Below are 6,255 nucleotides of genomic sequence, written 5' to 3' on the forward strand. Positions count from 1 at the left end.
TTTGTCATTCTTGGGAGCTCTAGGACATACAGGTTGAAACTCTCTGGCTGCTCAGAAAACAATAATACTCAGTAAAGGGCTAACGTTCAAAAGAAGAGTTTTCTAAGGCTTTTGGGTTTCTGCTTTCAGTTCCTCCATCAAAACCTTCTTAAATGAAACACGTTAACTGTCAATACCTACAGCTAGAACATGTCTTAACTAAAGATTTCTTCACTTGAAAAGTTACCCAACCATCACTACCATTTTTTAGGAATGATTATATCTTGAATGAATTTTTCTAATGTCAAAGACTAAGTTTAGTAGCCAACAGTTCCATTTTTTTTTTCTTTTTTACCAGTATGGTGACAATCAGAGTTAATACATGTAAGGGCCTTAGTACAGTACCTGGCACATAATAAGTATTTCATAAGTCATAGTCATGTTATTATTACTATTCTCAGAATACCAAGATGATGAAAGAAAACAAATTCTTCACATGTTGCCAGGCAACATAATGCCTTTTTTTATATCATCTTTTCCATAAAGTAGAGTCATCTTTCATTAAAACATGGAAATTCACAAAAGCATGCCATTATACAAACATTTAAAAAAATTCCAAGTGGCTACATGTGCTAGTAAGTACATTCACGTACATCATCTGACTTATTTACAATACAAAAAGCAACCATAGAAGGAAATTGAAAAACATTTGCTAACATATGTTTAAAAAAACTTTGCCCAGTGACCTTGAGAAATGTACCAATGATTAAATTGAAGTGCACAGATTTTCACTTCCTTTGGCTACCAAAGAAGTGTTTGGGTACAAAAATGTAGGCTGCATCATCTTCAAAGTTTATGCCTGCTGCATAGCAATGAGGACTATGTTGCAGGAGCCTTATAGGAAGATGAGACCACAAGCCTACAGGGACTTTATCAAGTGAATGATGCTGACTGCACATGAGTGGCATTATGACATCTATTGCAGGGCAAGGGCTGAAGGCTTGGGAAAATCTGCTGATGGCAGAAGTGGGGGAAACCATAGCAACCCAGATTGCCATGAAGACTGATGCTCATCAGGCAGTATTACAAGCTCAGAGGCAGATGGCTTGGATTCAAACCCCAGGTTCCATGTCTTACTAGCTGCGTCAGAGCGGGCATGTTGTTAAACCTCTTGGAGCTTCAATTTTCTCTTCTGAAAAATGGTGCTAATTTCACACTTACCTTACAAGATGGTTGTGACGATTAAATGAGGTACGAGATAAGTGAAGGTTAGAAGCACCTCAATAGTACTTTTTTCAATGTGCAATAAACTTTTCATCAATTAAATCACCTTTTATCACATATTTCAGTCACAATAAACTCTTTATGACCAAAGAGTTAGCATGTGGCCTGGCACTAAGTTTTGCTAAACAGACAAGGCCCTGGAGAAGATGGCAGAGTCCCTGCAGGATGGGTACATACTCACGTTCAGCGATGGTGAGCAGTGGGTAGGTGAGGTAGAACCCCACCAGCTCAGCTGAGAGCTGGTGGAGGAGGCTGCTAGCCACTGTGCCATTGAGGAAGGAGTATGATTGCCCACCATGTACACCAAGGTGACGGTCTGGGAGGCATTGGACATGCTCACCATCTGAATAGACACAGGAGGAAAGGGGAGGGAGACATCCCAAGTAAGATGAGGATCTGTTTCATGAAGACCGTGAGGAGGAAGTTTAAGCAGAAGTTGAGGGCAGGAATGAAAGGGAGGTGGGAAAAGAGCAAGGAGGAGACAAGAATAATAACAGTTGTCACTTAACAGATGTGCCAGGCATTGTGCTAAGGGCATGTCATCTCATTTAATCCTCACCACAACCCCAGGAGGCACAGCCTGTTATGATTCCCTTTTACAGAGGAGGAATGTGAAGCCCAACATGATCAAGGGACTTTCCCCAAGGTCACACAGCTAAGAAGTGACAGGGCCACGATTCAAATCCAGGTAACCTGGCTTCAGGGTTTTGAGGGTTTTTTTTTTTTTGGTCTTTTGGTCTTTTTGCCTTTTCTGGGGCTGCTCCCATGGCATATGGAGGTTCCCAGGGTAGGCGTCTAATCAGAGCTGTAGCCACCAGCCTATGCCAGAGCCACAGCAATGCCAGATCTGAGCCACATCTGCAACCTACACCACAGCTCACAGCAATGCCAGATCCATAACCCACTGAGCAAGGCCAGGGATCGAACCAGCAACCTCATAGTTCCTAGTTGGATTCATTAACCACTGTGCCATGATGGGAACTCCCAGGTTTTTTGTTTTTTTTGTTTTGTTTTGTTTTTTTTGTTTTTTGTTTTTTGTCTTTCTGTCTTTCTAGGGCCACATGTGAGGCATGTGCAGGTTCCCAGTCTAGAGGTGTAATCGAAGCTGAAGCCACCAGCCTACACCACAGCCACAGCAATGCTGGATCCTTAACCCATTGAGCAAGGACAGGGATTGAACACTCAAACTCATGATTCCCAGTCAGGTTCATTTCTGCTGTGCCATGATGGGAACTCCCCCTGGCTTCAGGTTTTAACCACTAGTTGTGTGTATCTTTTCCAGAGCTAAACAGCCTCAGGCTACATTTATGGTTCTAACAATACACAACAGGACATAGGAAGGTAAATTTAAGGAAGGCTCAACTACTCAGACAAAGAAAGCAAATTTTGGGGAATTTTAAAGGTGAAAGGATGAGGGATGCACACAGTCAATCACCAGCCTAGTAACAGACAAGGTGACTGAACCTGATGACACAGGGAATTCAGAAATAGAAAACAGCTTCTTGAGAGGGCGATTACATTTCCTTGTGGTCTATTAATTCCATGTAGGATATGTTAATATTACTATGAGATGGGTGGTTTTCTTCTTGAATTTTGTCTAAGTCAGTTTTTCAGTTGGGAGAAAATCAGATTTTATGGGTCAATGTATACACAAAAATATCCCACAGATGAGATTTGAAAAACATTCAGGGTAAGCAGGCACTCAGAAGCTTTGTCAGCTTCTGGGCTGGGTGCCTGCCCCTTCTCTCTCCAGATCCACTTGCCAGCCCATGCTCATCCTACTCAGTGCCCCCAGAGACAGACCCTTGTGGACCACCTCAAAGGCTCCTTGGGCCCCTTGCTTCAGGCTCAGGGAGCTCAGGGGGACATGGGAAAGAAGGGAGTGAGGTCTGAGAGCTGGTGTCAGGGACTCCCTCTGGTGGGGTCACAGATCTTTCTGCACAGCTCTGGCCTCCTGCTTCCCATGGCTGCTCTCCCCCCCCCCCATCAACCCCAATCGTCACTGCCTTGGAAGCTGCACTGTCCCTGTGGTTTCCCTAGAGCCCACCTGTACTTTGCAAAGTCCCTTTCACTGGACTTGCCTCAAATTACCTTAATTTGAATGTGTCCTCTCTTCTTGCCAGGAGCTGACTGATACCAGTGTGTCCCAAAGCTTTGTGTATTCAGACATAAATATCGTTGCAACTTTCTTTTCATTTTCTTTTCCTTTTTTTTTTCCAGGGCTACAGGTGCAGCAAATGAAAGTTTCTGGGCTAGGGGTTGAAGCAGAGCTGCAGCTGCAGGCCTATGGCACAGCCACAGCAATGCAGCTTGTGGCAATGCTGTATCCTTCACCTATTGATCGAGGCCAGGGATTGAACCCACATTCTCATGGACACTAGTTGGGTTCTTAACCTGCTGAGCCACAATGGGGATCCTCACTGCAACTCTCCTTTTAAAACTAACTGTGAAGAAGACTGTCAAGAGTAGCTTCTTGACATTATTTCTGACTTTTTCCCATGACTGGAAGTTCCTTTTAAACTCCCTAATGCAGAGTTCTCTCCTCTAGGAAGCTGCAGCCATGATGGAAGTTTGTGAGGCGCGACCAAGCTCAGGCGAAGGAGATGAGAGACAGTGGCGGCTGTGGCCCAGAGCTCCTCTCAAGGCCTGTGAGCAGCTGCGGGGGCAGCACCCTTGGGGAGCCGGATGGCCATTGGCGGCGGCAGCGGCAGCGGCAGTGGAGGTGTTTCTCGCCTCCTCTTCGTCTTTTCTAACCGTGCAGCCTCTTCCTCGGCTTCTCCTGAAAGGGAAGGTGGAAGCCATGGGCTCCGGTGGGAGCCGGCTGAGGAGCTGCGGTGGCACCTCCCCGCTCCTGGAGTGGAGTGTGGGAGAAGCGGCGGCGGCGGCGGCAGCTGCTCCGGGGAGGGGGTCGGAGTCGCCGTCCTTATTTCCAGGGCTGGGAACACTGGAGAGTTGGTCTCTCTCCTCTTCCTGCCTCCAACATGGCGGTGGCGGCTGCACATCCAGGGATCCCGGCCGGTTTAAAGCCTCCGTTCCGCAGCTGCCACCGCACCAGCCCTGGCCCAGGCTCCAGAGACCCAAGGAGGAGGCAGCCTTTCTGAGGATTATTTGTCTTCTCCCTATTCTGCTGCCACCACTGCCAGACCTCTGGCTGCTGAGGAGAAGCAGGCCCAGTCGCTGCAACCATCCAGCAGCCGCTGCAGCAGCCATTGCCCAGCTGCAGTCCAGAGCCAAGCAGCAGCAGAGCGAGGGGCATCAGCTACCACCAAGTCCAGAGCCATTTCCATCCTGCAGAAGAAGGCCCACCACCAGCAGCTTCTGCCATCTCTCTCCACCTTTTTCTTCAGCCACAGACTCCCAGACATGATAGCCATCATCCAAGAGATCGTTAGCAGAAACAAAAGGAGATATCAAGAGAATGGATTTGACTTAGACTTGACCTATATTTATCCAAATATTATTGCTCTGGGGTTTCCTGCAGAAAGACTTTAAGGCATATACAGGAACAATATTGATGATGTAGTAAGGATTTTGGAGTCAAAGCATAAAAACCATTACAAGATATACAATGTATGTGCTGAAAGACATTATGATACCGCCACATTTAACTGCAGAGTTGCACAGTATCCTTTTGAAGATCATAATCCACCACTGCTAGAATTTATCAAACCTTTTTGTGAAGATCTTGACCAATGGCTAAGTGAAGATGACAATCATGTTGCAGCAATTCACTGTAAACCTGGAAAAGGATGAACTGGTGTAATGATTTGTGCATATTTGTTTCATCCGGGCAAATTTTTAAAGGCACAAGATTTCTATGGGGAAGTAAGGACCAGAGACAAAAAGGGAGTAACTATTCCCAGTCAGAGTCACTATGTGTATTATTACAGCTACCTGTTAAAGAATCATCTGGATTATAGACCAGTGCACTGTTGTTTCGCAAGATGTTGTTTGAAGTTATTCCAGTGTTCAGTGGTGGAACATGCAATCCTCAGTTTGTGGCCTGCCAACCTCCAATTCAGGACCCACATGATGGGAAGACAAGTTCATGTCCTTTGAGTTCCCTCAGCCATTGCCTGTGTGTGGTGACATCAAAGTGGAGTTCTTCCACAAACAGAACAAGATGCTAAAAAAAGAAAAAATCTTTCACTTTTGGGTAAATACATTCTTAATACCAGGACCAGAGGAAACCTCAGAAAAAGTAGAAAATGGAAGCCCATGTGATCAAGAAATTGATAGTATTTGCAGTATAGAACGTACAGATAATGACAAGGAATATCTAGTGCTCATTTTAACAAAAAATGATCTTGACAAAGCAAATAAAGACAAGGCCAACTGACACTTTTCTCCAAATTTTAAGGTGAAGCTGTACTTCACAAAAGCAGTAAAGGAGTCATAAAGTCCAGAGGCTAGCAGTTCAACTTCTGTAACACCGGATGTTATGACAATGAACCTGATCATTATAGATATTCTGACACCACTGACTCTGATCCAGAGAATGAACCTTTTGATGAAGTTCAGCACACACAAATTACAAAAGTCTGATTTTTTTAATCAAGAGGGATAAAACACCATAAAAAACAAACTTGAATAATCTGAAAATGGATGTTTTTTTTTTTAATGGCAGTAGGACATTGTGTCAGATTACCAGTTGTAGGAACAATTCTCTTTTCCTGACCAATCTTGTTTCACCCTATACATCCACAGAGTTTTGACACTTGTTGTCCTGTTGAAAAAAGGTTGTGTAGCTGTGTCATGTATATACCTTTTTGTGTCAAACCGACATTTAAAATTAATTTAGGATAAATAAAGATGGCACTTTTCCCATTTTATTCCAGTTTTATAAAAAGTGGAGTCAGACTGCTGTGTATACGTAGGAATATTTCATTTTGTGTCCTGTCACCAACTGAAGGGGCTAAAGAGCTCATGAAATACGGGTTGACATCCTACCCCTTTGCTCTTGTGGCAACAGATAAGTTTGCAGTTGGCTAA

At 44.5% G+C, this 6,255-nt stretch overlaps 1 pseudogene; it reads left to right on the forward strand.

The window, feature by feature from the left end:
- Positions 1 to 4,561: 4,561 nt before the first annotated feature.
- Positions 4,562 to 5,808, forward strand: LOC146398975 (phosphatidylinositol 3,4,5-trisphosphate 3-phosphatase and dual-specificity protein phosphatase PTEN pseudogene; annotated as a pseudogene).
- The last annotated feature ends 447 nt before the right edge of the window (positions 5,809 to 6,255 follow it).

This window comes from Sus scrofa, chromosome 10, assembly GCF_054392235.1.
Source record: "Sus scrofa isolate SSC_HxYL_T2T_F1_AM1 chromosome 10, Sscrofa_HxYL_maternal_Yorkshire_Landrace_v2.0, whole genome shotgun sequence".
Taxonomy (NCBI): domain Eukaryota; kingdom Metazoa; phylum Chordata; class Mammalia; order Artiodactyla; family Suidae; genus Sus; species Sus scrofa.